The sequence below is a fragment of the Falco rusticolus genome, chromosome 1 (genome assembly GCF_015220075.1).
Source record: "Falco rusticolus isolate bFalRus1 chromosome 1, bFalRus1.pri, whole genome shotgun sequence".
In the NCBI taxonomy this organism is placed as follows: Eukaryota; Metazoa; Chordata; class Aves; order Falconiformes; family Falconidae; genus Falco; species Falco rusticolus.
The window spans coordinates 105,108,925-105,124,946 of NC_051187.1; the positions used below are offsets into that span (position 1 = coordinate 105,108,925).

At 39.7% G+C, this 16,022-nt stretch overlaps 1 protein-coding gene across 4 annotated transcripts in view; it reads right to left on the minus strand.

Moving 5' to 3' along the window:
• Positions 1 to 16,022, minus strand: part of NDST4 (N-deacetylase and N-sulfotransferase 4) — a 135,722-nt gene that overhangs the window by 93,703 nt on the left and 25,997 nt on the right. For 3 of the 4 annotated variants that reach the window (XM_037394200.1, XM_037394218.1, XM_037394210.1), the window contains exon 2: positions 12,681 to 13,458. The exons of the other annotated variant lie outside the window; for it this stretch is intronic. The gene's annotated coding sequence lies outside the window, so the exon portion shown is untranslated. The remainder of the gene's footprint in view (positions 1 to 12,680; positions 13,459 to 16,022) is intronic. 4 annotated transcript variants of the gene reach the window in all.

Below are 16,022 nucleotides of genomic sequence, written 5' to 3' on the forward strand. Positions count from 1 at the left end.
CTTATCTAGATGTCTAAATACTAGAATTGACAAGGAATTTGAAGTTGCACATGGAAATTTGGCATTGGAGCAGATCTCTTTAGTTTGCACATTGTGTTTGAACTGCTCTGTTGAACTGATTATACTGTTCAGTTAAAAAAAAAGTGTGAAGTAATTAAAGTTTATGAAAATAAATCAGCTATATTAGCCATTAGTGGGACATTTTGCAAGGCATAATTGGAAGTTAAGTGCCATTTGTGCCTTTGAAACTCTTCCCCTTAAAGTTCAACAGCTTTATATTCACTCAGAAATTCAAATATCTTTGGAGTATTTCTGTGCTATATTAATTTGAAAAACATGAAAATAGGCCATATTTCATAATTAGTGTTCCTAATGTAGTTTCATTTGAGAAACCAGTGTTTAAGGTCCTGTGTTCCTATGGTCACTGATGAGCATTTATTGACTCGTAAAGCCCAAAGCTGGGTACATCTGATGGAGGAATCAAGGCTACATTCATCCATGGTTGGTCCCTCAGTAGGTCTTCAATCTTGTGTTCAACTGACTTTCTAGATATGGGGCCTTTCCCCAGAAAGAGAAGAACTTTGCAATATAACTGTTGGGATGCCATAGCTCTCTGCAGGAACCGTAATTTTTCTTTGATTCAGGCAGCTAAAGGAAAATGGAGGTTTAAAAATTGCTGCCTGCTTGCTAAATAATACTTCCTGCTTCCCCATAAAAATGCATTTGATTGATGATTAAAGCATACTGATTTTGAAGATGATTGATTGGGAGATTAGGGCTCAACTATTTAAAACTGATAGCACAACAGTGAAGAGAAACAGCCTCTTATTAATACCATGTGTTAACATTGCATTAGGAATTAAAGCTGATTCTCTTATGGTTCAGTTCCTATGTGTGGGCCTTCTCAGTGGCTTAGTGATTTAACAAGCATCTTGACCAAATAAGGTGCGACTCATCAGGGGGGAATAGACATTGCAGAAGGCAGCTACGTATTGCAAAGGTAGCTATCAATTGCTAATGAGAGATGGCTGAAATAATGAAGTTATTGCCTGGGTAAACAGTAAGACTCCATGAAGAGTGAGAGCTGCTACCTTCCATCATCCATCAGGAGAAACAGGTGATAAGCGAGCAGTTTGGTTGTGAGAGCAGGCCAGCAGTGTGTACTTGGTGTGTGGGCTGGCAGCCTGACAAAAGGGCAGGGCCAGCACCACCCCGCAGGACTGTTGTAAGCTCTTCTCCTTTCCTTACCTCTCTTCATAGGTAGGCAAAGGATCTCTGATCTAGCCCTACTTGTGGGAAGCAGAGGTACTGATGTCAAGCAAACAGTTGTGTTGATCTGTCCTACAGACTGAGCTAATAGACTTCACGCCTGCAGCAGGTTACGAGTGTGCTGCCTGTGATAGCACTGAGCAGAGGAGCAGGACACTTGTATCGCTGCAATATGGTAATTTCTAGTCTCCTGCCCGCATCAGAGCGCAAGGCTGTGTGGAACACTCTACCAATAATTCATCTGGAGGCAGGCCAGAGGTTTCCTCTCATCTTATTCCAGCATAAATCAGAAGTCAGAATGTCTTTTATTTTCTATATATAAAACTTCCCTTTAGGCTAAAAAATTATTGTAAACTCTTTCCTCTTTTCCTTCCTTTCTAAGCTTGTATGACTCCTGCCATTTATTAGCAGCCCAATGATCCATGATACCTACTTGCTACTCCTTACATATGACTGCTCATTCAATACAGAAACAAGCAAACTGGTTTGAGTGAAAAATGACTCCCATTGACCATTAGCAAAAGTTCAGGGTTTCTATTCACTGCAGAGAAAAACCGCTTCTTTTTTTTTTTTCCCTCAGAAAAGTTTCCAAGAGACTTCTTTACTGAGCTCATGAAACAGGGATACTTCTTGAAAGTAACTTTTTTTCTTTCTCCAGCTTAATAAAGTTGCAATGTGTTTTCTGTTTATAAATGGGGCTTTGCTAATGAGGGTGGTTGATGCCCCCTGTTCATAGTTTACCACAAAGTTTTAGAAAACCCTTTTACCTAGGATAAGGACAGCTTTTCAGCTGATAAAAACTGTTGCAGGTCTTCTAACATTGTTCTAACTCCCTCTTACAACCTCTGAGTGGAGAGGCTGCTCAGCACTTTCAACTCTTGTTTTCAATGCATAATCATCTGTAAGGTAAAACACCAAATTTCCAGTATTTTCAGCAATTTTATTGGTCTATAGTGCACAAATAATCTTGTGTGATTCCAGAAAGCTAAATGATGCCAGAGATTGAACTCGATAATGAATATAAAGCAAAGTGTACGAAATACCTCAGCTTCTGCACTCAATGAAAGCTGGCACGATCTTAGGCATCAAACAATACTTGGAGGCAAGCTATTTGACCCTTTTGACTTGTATCTTTCTTTGGCTTTAAACTTTTCCAGATGATTTCAGAACTTGGAGCTTTGAAGAAAAAAAGACTCCCTGGTAGAAAGGCAGCTAAAGGCATATTTGGAGATGGGTTTTACACATGTACATGTAGGCACACCCCCCTGCACCTCTTACTGTGTATATAAGATAGTTGGGAAATGTGGTGTAAAGGTATTTAGGAAGTGTGTAAACTCTTCACTCTTGACAAACTAACACCATTCAATCACTCCAGACAGATTCATGCAAAGCTAACTGTTTCACTCCGGGAGCACCAAAGTTTTTTATCATGGTTAGTATTGTCAAGTATGATTTGGAGCATACTAAAAGAGTGGTTTTCTTCCTTTTCAGTGTTTTACTAATCTTTTCCCTACTGAGTAGGGAAATTGTGACTAAAGAAAGCCTTGTAATAATTATTTCTATTCCTTTAATACTTCCAAAGGTATGCAGATAGCCACCACTGACTTATGACAAGACCCACTTTCTTGAACACATATGATAGATGTACTGTCGTAACAGCATGTAAGCAGGCGTATTTTGTTCTCATTAATCCATACATGATCTGAAGTTGCTGACTTGCCAAGTGTTTTTTTCCTTACTGATGCTTTTAGACAGGTAACCGTAACCTCTGTTAATGATACTCCCCATGCAGATATTCTACATGAATCAGTGGGATACTTTCACAAATGTGAACTAATGAGATTATAAGGATTTCTGTAAATCCTCTCTCACAGAATTGTTGCCTCCTTTGATTCTCCAGCCCATGTGTAACACATCATGTTGCTTAACTCCTAGTAGAAATTTATTCTAAGTTTTAACCAGACCACACTTCTGGTGAATGTTGCCTGATGTTCAGCCTCTACACTTCTTTCTTCTGACCCATTAACTTCTAACAGTCCCACAGTTGTTTGGACCACCCAGCAATGCACATAAATATCCCATCTGTGATGTTTCAGTGACATTTCCCCCAAATGTCACAACTTACCAGTCTCTAACATGCCAGCATTTTTGAACATACATAGCCGTAATATTTCCTCAGAAATCACTGACTGCTGATTTTTCTTGAGTGTCAGGTGGGGAAGCTCCTAGAAATCAGTAATAATCAAAGTACAGTCTTAGGAGGACCAGGCATGAAAGAGAACCTGTTCATATATTTCTTTTTTTCTTGACAGAGTGGCTCTAGTCACCATCACAACAGCTAGGTGTTAACGACCACATTCACCTTTTGTGTGGCTCTATATGTGGCAAAAATGTTGTGAAGCGATATCTAACTATACCAATCTATCAAAATAAACATAATATTTTGCTGTCATCAGGCAAAACACCTTACTCAGCTATATGGCCAGACTTAAAATAATAATAAAAGAAGTATTTTCTCAGTGCTGTTTCCAATAAATATGTCCATCTTGCCTGAGTGATGGTAATAAGATCTATCGCTTTTCACCAGTAACTCATAAAAAAAATCACAAAAGTTAAATAGCATTATCCTTGGGTACAGGCCTCACTTTTTTTCAAGGAGACCCGTGCCTGAGCTGGAAGCAACAGCCATTTGCTCTTGCATAATGTCCTTCAGTGGATAGGTGTCTTTGCTAACCTCGTATGATCTGTAGAAAACTGAACTACCAAGGATGAAATGAAAGTTTTGAGAGATGATCTCAATGTCAGCAGCTTACTGCTCAAGCCATGATGACAGAGCCAAAATGTCATGGAAGAAAGTTGTGGCTGAAAATACAGCAGAGATTGCCACGGTACAAAGTTGTGTGTGACCTACAGGATTGAGTCCTTGGAGTTGCTTTGCTTTCCCAGTGGGATTAATGGAGAGTGCAGGTGTAATGAACACCCTATGATTGCCTCAGTCCTTTTGAATGAAGCCAATGAATAAAAGCAGGCTTCACATGTTTTCCTGAGGCAGCCTGCAAAACATTCCTCATGACTTGACGCAACAAATCTTCTGATCTTGCTTGGTTAATGGCTCTTCATCACTTTTCAATTCATAGTTTAATGCTTCAATGGAAGCCAATTTGAATTCATTTAACTTTTCAAATAAAACTTTTGTGAGATGCCGTATCAGATGTTTTATTACAGTCCATCTATTCTGTTACTGTTTTCTACTTTTATAAGGCTGTCAATTAGCTATCCAGTTTCAACAGAATGATTTGTGTTGTGAATTCAGTTGAGAGACAACATTTGTGCAATATAATGGCTGCCTAACTAGAATTGCTTAAAGTCAATCAATGCAATAGTCAAACTCTGTACATCTTGTCTGATCATATATAAAAGCTGAGGCATAAAAAAATTTTAAAAATCTTTTTATAGTTCTATTAGCATCTAAATAACTGCAGATTTTCTGTATCTATTTTGAGAACATACCAAGGATTACAGATTTGCTGGATAGCTATTGAAACTTTACTTTTTGAAGGCTTCTTGCACAAAAAAAAGTTTAAAAACTCTCTTTTTAATGAAGAGGCCTTGGAATATTCCAGGCTCCGGAATAGCTTATTAAAAGATAAACTCTTTGGTCTTATACACTTTTTAATATTTTTTTTTTTGGTAGTACTTGATGGTTTCCCGCACTTTATGTTTTTTCTATCGCTTTCATGTGTCTTAAAAATGTTTGCCACCATACAACAAAATTAAAATATCTCCATCTTTAAATCAATGACAATATATTTCACTGAATAACGTGTTTTGTGGTGTCTGTATCCTGTCACAGGGACTAGCTGTGAGAAAGTCTGATGTGGTCACATCTGTGCTAGGAATTAAAAGGAGGCTACTAACTTATTTCAGAGAGACTACTGCTGTCACATAGTAATGATCTATTACTACTGCAAAGGAAGTCTATTTAAACCCAGATAACAAAGACTTTTTGTACGTAAATCCTTAGAGCAGCGTGTTTACCACATGCAATTTAAACAGAGGTTTATTCTGAGTTTACTCAAGCCAGATTGCAACCAGCCAGAGAACGTTTTCAGGCTCTGGGTACGTTGACTCATTAGAAAAGCTACCCTATATTTATTCTTTAAGTAAATTCTACTGGAGTCCTCTCTCCTCATCTTCATCGTTGTTGGCTGAAGGCTTTGGTTATCATTGAGAAGGATTTGGTAGAAAAATTAGTAGAATATGTAGTGGGTGAGTTCGGTCCCAGCAACCTCTGATTAGAGCAGGGGTGTGGACTAGAGTATCACCTAAGCCATCAGTGCTGGTGGCAACCTGGCAGGTCTTAACCAGCAAATAGTGGTAATGGCTTTCAAGCAAAGTAGGGCAAGCAGAGAGGATGAAGCCAGGGTGACCCTCCACATGCCTCTGTGTGTGTGTGTGCACATCTTGGACTTACAGCATTGTTCTAAAGCAGAAAATTCAGTCACTTCCACCTTGCTCATAAAATACTTGCATTTATCACTGCTTTATTACATGATGGTTTGGGGGCAGAAAGTTAAAGTTATAATATCTCTCCTGTCTGTTTTTTATATATATTTAAATTGCTTAAGTTAGAGGCTTAGACCTAGACTAGGTTCCAGCAGTTCTTCAGAAAATTCTGGGTCTTATTACCAGTTCTTTAAAACTGGGAATGTTAGATTTTTGCGGGAAACAGTTATGGCTGCACATATTACCGTTCTCAGGAAAACTAATTTAGACAGAGAAACCTCATCATGTACTGAAAATACTACAATACCCAACAGACTCTATTTCACTTTAATGCATTTAAGTATTGCAGACACAATAGTCCAAGGAAGTTTTATGAAAGATAGTAATAAAAATTCAACCTCTTTTTATCCTGAAATGGTTGCATGTGTATTGTTTGCCTATCAAGAGGAAAAATACCGAGTGGTGAGAGGATAAGGTAGGGAGCTCAAACTTCGATTTCTGTCTCTTTCTGTCACCAACATAATTTATTGTCCTCTGGAAGCCACAGACACATTTTTTTTTTTTTCAGTACTTCAGTTTTCCTGTCTGTGTTGTAGGAATAATATCCTTTTCTACCTTTACACAGGTATTAGCTGTAAAATGTTCTAAGATCTAAACACAAACAGTGCATTTAAGAAAGCCAGTGCAAAATTCATACTTTTATGTGCAGTCAAATGTATTTGCAGTGTTTGCTTCCTTTGTCATCTTATTCTTCATACCCTGGTTAAATTTCTTTGTGTTTATTTCTGCCACTATTTTATAGGGTTTCTCTGAGAGAAGCCACTTTGTCAGTCAAGAGAAAGATCTCTTTTGAGATTTCTGGTGTGTCATCTGTGACCTATAGATACTGTTTTTCTTTTGGTTCAGAATATAAACAAATGTGTTCTTTCAAAAGATCTATTCTTTGTTTTGTCTAGATAAAGTTCAATTTAGAAATGTCACTAGTAGGATAGGGGTCCTACTTGGGAATTCAAGGGATTTTTATTTTTTTTGTTGAGTCACGCTAAGCTCAGAGACTGGAACTAGAACTAATACCATTAGAGTTGTGTGATAGAATAGCAAGGCTTTGATTAACCTGTTGTTTTCATGAAAAATCAGTTTACTGAACTACTGAGGCATTAACTTATTTTTAAAAGGGGTGTGTGTGGAATAATAATAAAAAAACCCCCAACAGTTGTCAAAATCTTTCTGAACATATTGCCCCTGCACCAGGCTGGAATTAGTTATGTTTCTTTACGTTCCTCTCCCCTTCTGTGGACTGCGTGTACAATTAAACTGTGTTTTCCAATGTGCATCTCCAGGATGCATCTTGGAAGAGGAAATCTAGCCTGGCTTTGTGGTTTATGGAAGGAGCTTACAAACGAACAAAATGTTGTCTCATTAGTTGACACAATGATACACTGTAATCCATAAAGTTCTGGCTTAGTATATATGCAGATTTTTAATTTTCTGCCCAAACATAAGTATTTTCTATGGAAGATAACATCTTTTCAGAGGTACTTCAGTTAAAAATCTGAATAGGCAGAATGACTGCTGGTGATTCTTGTGGGCACGTAAGCTTGCTCCAAAGCTGATGAAGACTTAGTCTTATGGGGCTCTGAGAGCATCAAGTGTTTTGAGGCATGCACTGCTTGCTTCGCTTGTCATGCGGGCAGTACATACCGCAGAGGTCTCTTGATCTTTAATTGTGATTTCTCAGGTACAAATTCGAGTAACATGCACTGCTGCAGATAATTTAGAAATAGAAAGGTATGGGGAAGCAAGTCTTGGCTGATGTTGTGTTAGAAGATGATGTTCCAAAATCACTGCTTTCCAGTCACTAATGAGAGAGATCTCAAGGAGGAGGAATGGTTGCTCTACCAGTTCAAAACAAACCTGGACCCTCATCTGCTAACAGACTTACTGGCTTGTAGAGTGCCCTGTGCAGGAGGAGACTGCACGCCATGTGTGCAAACGTGGTTCCACCCTTAACAGTGCAGTCGTATGTCAGTAGAACAGTGAAACCATTTAAAATGTCACAACAAATACAGTCTACTGACTAGTAATGAATAAAAATGCCCTAGTCCATTATACCAGCTGTTTAGGTAGATAGAGTGTAGGTAGCCTGGCACAAGCATCAAGGCAGATGGCTCTGCTTTGTTTAAATTAAAAAACAAACAAACAACAACAAAAAAAAACCCAACCCAAAACAACAACAACCAAAAAAACCCTAAACAAAACTATGGGAACTTTAAAATGAAAGGTGACTAGTAAGTGTAACTCGGGTATCTTACCCAGAAGCCTAGATGCTACTGTACTTTTACTCTCATTTCCAAAAATTTCTGTCTGAATCACTGACCACCTGCCCTCCCCTCTGGTGGTTTAGGGGGTGATAAATACCTCTGTGAGAGAGAATAAATTCAAAGAATACACCGAGGCTCTGGAACTCGAGCCCTGCCCCTCTCCTTGCAAAGTATGGTCCCATGCAAAAGGAAAGAATGTTGGATAAAACATCCCCTGAAACTAGAACATAGAGGTGGGTGCATATTTCATGACAGACTGTTTTAACTTTCCAAACAGTTGCCTCTTTTATGGCCAGCAGCTACTATTAATTATTTATCAGAACACTTATTTATACACTAAAAGCTAAATGCAATCCTTTCAGTGGAAGTCTGGCAGAATGCGGGTTGAAATAAGTAGTTGTGGATAGTCCTTCAGGAGGATATGTTTCATGCACAGTTCTGCTCAGGAAAGAGCCCGTTCACATTATTCTGTCTGCTGTGTGTCTGATAATGATATATACATATGGGAGATTAAAGCCCAACCATTAGTAAAATCTCTATAGCTGCAGATGCATTGGTCCTGAGCATTAGCTGTAGGTGTGTTTCTCTGTGCTCTTGCGGGCTGTGACAGGATGGCAGATGTTCCTCTCATCCCATGGCTACGTAAGAACTAACTGAAGTTGCAAGATTGTCCTAGCAGAAGTTCTGCAACAGCAGCCTTGGGTGTAAAAGCATGCACTCTGTAAGTTTAGCTGTACCATGGTCTGGGACAAAGGCATTAGCAGTTGGATGTGTGCAGATTTTAAACTGCTGTCTGAGTTGTACTGTCTGTTTTGGGGCTGTGCTGTGGAGTACCTTGTCTTAGTGTGTTTTCAGGGAGGAAAGAAGCTTGCGTGGGTAGCCTCCATGTGACGTGAAGAAGCAAAGAGAGCAAAGTCTTTACTAGGTCATGAAGAGCAAACCAGAGAATACAGCAGGCTTTCCTTTGGCCAAACAAAGCCAGCTAAGTACCGTTACTTCATCAGCTTCCAACGAAGAAGAGGGATCCCCTTTCTTTTTGCTTCTGTTTTTCCTGAAAGAAGCCCTCCCTGCCCTGGCTTCTACTAGTGTGTTTGCTCTGGCTCTGCAAAACCCATCCTTACAGTAGAGGAGGGAGGATTAATTGGCTCCACTTGCCTGCACTCGGGGAGAGCAGTTGTGACCCTTCCTGTAGCCAGAGGGAAGGAAATAGTTTTAAATACTTCTCTCTGCTCCTTTCAGAATTGAGTTTAAATCATCTCATCACAATAAATTACTTCTGGTGCCAATGTGTTTTCTTTATCAAGTACTGACATGGTTTCTACACTGTGTTGCTGTTGCCATGTGATTCTGGTGGCATTACTATTTAGATAAAATACTACTAGCTTTCTATAGCAACTGTTAATTTTAGAAGATCTGTGATTTCATTGTAATTATTACTGACAGTAGTTGTAAAATGGTTTAGATTGACGTGCATAGATTTCATTTTCTTCAAGACCTGATTTCTTTCTTTTTGATAGTTCAAACAATTTTTCTAATTTAAATGTTGACATAGAAATACAGAATTTATTTTCCATCTATCTAGCGCTCTTCTGCATAGCGGCTTATGCTTCATGAGGGGCATTGCATTAACATCTCAATAGGAAAAGTGGATTTGTTGCTGTCACATGAGCACTTTCCAGCCTTTCTCAAAATGTGAGACAGGACACATTAATGCTCCAAGCAGTTTCCATCACAGAGACCCTCCTTCTCCCATTGTCCAGCCCCTCAACCTGCTCTAATGGTCCTCAACTGCACCCTAGGCCTGAGAATAAGCGATCTGCTAAACTACTACTTTACATGGTACTCCTTAATCCTTGCAAATGATTTCAAACCCAGGCTTCCCTCACCTTGGAAAGTGTGGAGAGCCCTCGGCACATTTTAAGCTCAGTTCCCTGTTCCTGAAATGACTCCACAGGCTGGCGAAATTGCAGCTTTCTGCACAACTCTGAGTAATCTTTTCCTTCAGCCACCCAGGCCCCAGCTTGAAATGCTTTGCTACTCTTAGCCCAGGGTTTGCTTTGTTCAGAAAAGCCAGTTTTGCAGGTATGGAACACAGTTTTTTGGATGCACCTAAGAAGCTGAAGCATTATGAAAGCTTTGTAGAGCAAACGCTTGATAGAAGCAAACATCAGTGTATACATGCAGTTGAAGCTCAGCCAGCTCTATGGTCATACAGGCAGTCACATCAAAATTGTTTGTGGGCTAAATCAGAAAGATTTGGAACATAAATTATCTTTTTTTTTTTTTTTAAGAGATCATTATATTCTTTCCTTTATTGCTTGTAGAAAAATAAAATGAGAAACATTTTTTTTTCTGGTGGCATATGGTTAAATGCGTTTTTTTGTTTAACTGAAAACTCAGTCAAAACTACTACAAACTCATCAGCATTTTCCTTGATCAATATTGCCCTGGGTTTGCAATATGTGGTCATGTTTTCCTTAAAGTATCTCATTGTACCTCTGAGAATTCCTGTACTGTAAGCCTTAAAATATATATATCTTAGCATATTTTTCTCCCACTCATAGTGAATGATAGCTGAACTCTAGAGAAGCTCATGATCCCCTGCATGCTGCTACATCAGCTAAGTTTGATTAGTGCCATTACAAAGAGCAATATAGCAGATATCACAACATTTAAACATCCATAAAGTTTTAATAGAACTTCCAGAACTTTATAGTGTGAGTTAACAGGGTGTTTAGATGGCAATAGAATTATATGTGAGGGCATATATATGTGTGTGTGTGCAAGTGGTCAGTCACTCAAGTATCCTGCTGTGTGCTTAGATCTAAACCTTTTGATTTACTCCCAATATAATGGAAAGTTAGAGGAGCATTTCTCCAGCCTCACAGAAAATAGTGGTGTAAACAAGATATCAACATACTCCTGCTTTCATTTCTGAGGCTTTCAGACATTAGGCATTTATGAATAAAAAAAAAAAAGCCATGTTCTGAGGAAATGGCACAAAAACTAATATATAATCTTAAAGTTCTGCACAGAGCAATGCCATTAGGAACATAGAATCTAATTGAGCAGATCATATTATTTTAATTTACAAGATTCAGAAGAAAACTGGAAGCCAAGAATTTCCTTCATTAAATGCAACTTGGCATTCCTTCCTCCTCACCATCCCGTCGTCCCCCCCTCCCCCACCTTCTTCAGAGCAACATTTCAGAACGCAAGTCAGACAGCGCAGCTTGGCTGATGGTAAATGTGCGTGCTCAAAGTATACAGATGCGATGGGGCAAGACAGGGAAGCACCTGGCAACGTTGCCAACTATCTAAACTTTATCAACATGGAGATTCTACTGTTCTTCCACAAGCTGAACAACTTACAGCAGGAGGGTCATAATTAAAAACTACTGAAGAAATGGGAGAGAAAATTACTTCTCCTTTGCTCTGATAAGATTCAGAGGTAGAAAAGGCAGAATAACCTGCTACCTGGGGTAGGCCAGATTCTGCAGCATTTATTCACAGGAAGGGAGGGTCCAATCAATGTGATTAAGAGCTGGAGAAGTTAGTAAAAAAACAAACAAAAAAAACCCCAACAACACCACCCCCCCAAAAAAAAAATTAAAAAAAAAAAAAAAACAAACCACCAACCAAACCAACTATATGGTAAATTCCCTGGGGAAAAGAGAGCTTAATGAGTGTGGTTTTCTGTATGTATGTGTGGTTACATTAGTGTAGTGCTTATAGGAAGAGACTTATTCACCTCTAAATATTTCTCCTTTGAGTGTTTATTCCCAGCAGCAATGACTTGGAGCCGGTGTGTCAGCTCTAAGATGAAAATGCTGGGCTGCTGCTGGGCTCTGGCTCTGTAGCCATCTAAAGAGCAAACACTGATTTCTTCAGTTTACCTCTGAAACAATTCTCGCTTTCACACTATGAATGATGATGTTATTTAAAAACACACACACAAAAAACACCCCCACCCCCAAAACAATGTTGCTTATGGATGTTGTTTAGATATCAAACTGCCGAAAGCAAGCAGATCTGCAGGTCTTGGCTTCCTCACAGTACAAATACTCGTACTTTAAATAATGTGTGTTTACTATATATCCAGGGAAAGCTTTCACACTGTCATTTTAATACTCTAATTTTGCTTAACTTTGCTAGATGGTAGCAAATACAGCCAAGTATATGGAGCAAACTAAAGAAGAATCACAACCTTATCCTCTTTCTTCCCTCATATAACTTGCCATGCTGTAACTTCTATGGTCTTTCATATATTTAGCTACACAACTGTTTTCCCTCTGAGGACGCACATCCCTTTACATCAAGGGCACTTGCATGCAAACATGACAAAGACTATCTCAAACTTTCAAATAATCCTTTGAATGCCAGGCTCTAGGCAGCTTTCTGAAGTACTTACTATACATAATTAGGCTCTAGGCAAAGCATTTTACACACTGTGGATATTTATAACCTGCTTGGGAACTGTTTTCTTGTCTCAAAGTACAGGCACTGTCTATACCGTCATATGGATCTATACCCAGTTGTATAGGTTAATGTAGCAATATGTGCAGAAGCTGAACAATAGCTTACCTAGAGAAGACTTTCTCTTCCTAGCGTGCAGGAAAGAGACATCTGCTATTCAAATCTCTTCACATGGCTCCAGGTAAACTAGGGAGAGTTTTCAATTGATAGCAGCTGTCCGAGTGTCATCCCAGGAAGGTTCCTCTTGCTCCAGCCCCAGTAAGTGAACTCTACCGGCACAGTCACATCTCATTTATACACAGACTGTCCTTTTCAAAACAAGCAGCCAGCTGGAATGATTCAAACCTCTGTTCAGCACACCGTTAAAAATGCAGCTTCCTTCTTGGACATGGGGGATTACACCGGGGAGCAACCAGGCTACAGCAGAAAAGGCTTGCGAGAACTATTTAATCACCCAAATACCAGCTGCTCCCTTTACAACTGCTAGTGCTGTCGCTGTGCCTCCTGTTTGCTGTAGTCAGCCTCCCTCTCCCTCATATCTACAAGAGTATCGAGGCGGCTTTGCAGGGTTGTGATTGGCAGTGGCGGCCGATTCCTCCGACTAATCAACCCCCTGACTTTCAAGGACTCGGAGCTGCTCTGATGTCATTCCAGCCGAGGGGGGATGCTTCACGCGAGGATGAGGACGCGGCAACGAGGGAGGCTAATTCGGAGATGAGCTGCATTCCTCTCTCACCATTGTGATTGATTAGATGCTCTGGGAGGATTTGCATAATCTGTCATTGTGCAGTTGGACCACCTCCCCTCCTGCCCGCCCGTCCGAAATGCTGGAGGAAAATGCCACTTTCAGCTTCTGATTTTACACCTGGAGTCTGCAACTGAAAGCCTTGGGGGAAAAAGGAAAAGTTGAAAGAGTCATTTTCCGGCAGGAGAATGCTCAAGCCCCCAGGCCCCTGCACCATCCCCAGATACTAAAGGAGGCTCAAGAAAATCACAGACCTAGAAGACTCCTTGGTTCCCACTCTTGTTAGATCACTGATTAGATCAGCTGGTACAACAAAAGGTGGGTTTTAATGCATGACCAAAATCAAGCAGAGGTTACCCCGTGAGTTGGTTACAGAGTCTCCCTGACACCACCTCTGGGTGGGTACCAGCAAACATGCAGCGCTCAGAGGTTCAAAGTCTTTTCCTACTGTATGTGGCACAAATTCCACCTATTTGTTGCATAATTTCTTATTAAAATCCTTTAGCTTGTCCAGCTAGAAATGAAACCTACCTCCATAGCCAAGAAACAAGATTGTTATTTGACTTTAAATTGCATTACAGAGGAAAAACTAAACACTTTCTATATTAAAAAAATTAGATTTTATACCAATCTAATTTTCAATTTTTGCCAGCTTGACACCTTTCACTCCAAAACCGTTCTTCGTACGATACACCTTGGAATTGAAATTCAGCCAATTCTGTGCAGCAAATGTGAGGTGGAAATAGTTTTGTTCAAGGAGACTGGAACAAACCCATTCTGAGATGATGAATGTTGCTGTAAACTCAGATTTGAATCATAGGAGGGTCAGCTCAACCTTTCGTGTTTCCAAAATAGTGTAAATTAATGGTATTTCATGCAGTTTACCATTTACATCCTTCAGCTGGGAGCCTCTACATGAAGAGCTATTTGTTCTCTGTGAATATCCAAGTTTCAAAGATGGTAGATATTCTTAACCGGGGACTAATTTATTCCTCCTGGCTAAATTAGAAACTAAGGGAAAGTTAAAATTCAGAGTATTCCTGAGTCATTTCCTGCAATTTCTAATTACAAAGCACTCACTAGAGGTCTTTGAAAAATGCCTTACACCTGTGACTGGCTCTGGATTGGGGATTTGTTTTCCAATGACTGTTGTGAAGGTTGGGTGTGGGCTTCCCCCTGCAACTGTGTGGTGAGCTGGTGCCTCCTTGCACCCTTGTGAACATCAGAACTTAAGTCAGGCTGGAAACTAAAACCTCCCAATCAAGTGACAGAGTCTCTTCCCAACACAAGAAAGTCTTCTTGGTGCAATTGGTGGAAAACCGCAAAACATGTGAGCACTCCCTATTACTAATTTGATGGTGCAAAAAGGAAAATGTCTGATTGTTTTGTTTCTCCTTCTACTTGTATTCTTGACTCCTAGCTGTATTTCAAGCACTGGAGACATCCCTGCAAGCGAAAGGGTTTGGCTGCAGGGTGTGAGTGTGCTGCAGGATGGCTCTTGGCTGCTGCCAGATGTGGTGGGAGCAGCAGTCTGCCCCTTTGAAGCTGCTGCTGCAGATGTTCCCCGGGTGGGCCATAGGCCAAGTGGTTATGCATACCGTTGAGAGTGTATTTCAATTCAGATGCTAAAGTCACTCTTTGAACTTAAATCCTTGGCTTAAGAGCATGCCACGCTAGATGAATTCAACATGAAGAAGCATGGCTGTTAAATCACACTGCCTTGATAACTGTTTGTTCTGCTAGCAATTCATTTTAAGTGGAGGATCAGGCGACTTTGCCAGGGTCTACCCTTATTAGAAATGTGTGGAAATCAGTTGGCAGAATTGCTCCAGCTCTCTTTATGTAATGAAAAAGAGCAGACCAACCCATGGGGAAAAAGACAGTTCAATTTGAATTTTCACTTCTCTCTCCTTTGGGTAGTAGCAAGAATTGAACTCTTGCTTGGACACAAATGCACTTGAGTTACCTAGAATGTCCTCACAATCATGATGATATTCTCATGTTCTGCTTTAGGGAAAAGTATACAAAAAAGAAAATAGGACGGCAAGAAACATTCATGAAGTATGGGTGGAGAGAAACAGTAAATGAAGGGAAATTTTGGAAATAAAATACCATGTTACTGAGGTACCACACTTATGCTGAAATCCTTACCACAGGATGTGTGTTTTTCTTACCTGCAGCACAGATTTTATATTAGCTGGTGGAAATCCTCTGTTAGTTAATACTTGTATGATTTATTTTCCTCCCTATATAGGCAGACAATCACAACTGCCTAGTCCTCCTATCTGAGTAGTTAAAAAGTTATAGAAAAAAACCTAGAGGTACTTTGCCCAAAACTAGTATTGCCTTTCCAAAACATGACTTTTTGATTTTATAACTGTGGGTTTGTTGGGACATAGAAATGTTGTACTTTTCTAAACCTAGCACTTTCACATAGACTCTTTCCTTAGCACTGTGTAAATGTACAAGACTTTAAATCAGATTTATTTTTTTAAAGGGGCATCTGCCTTTGCACTAAAGGCAACTGCTGATAATTCAGCATCCTTCTATTTAGACTAATGCTCATAGTTGTCGATTTTAAGTACTATACTACCACCACAATGACTGTGTGTGCATTTTTAATGTATTTACCTTCACAGCACATTGAGGTAGAAGAACACAATTCTTGCAGTTCTGTGCTTAGAAACATGACACAGAGCAAGCAA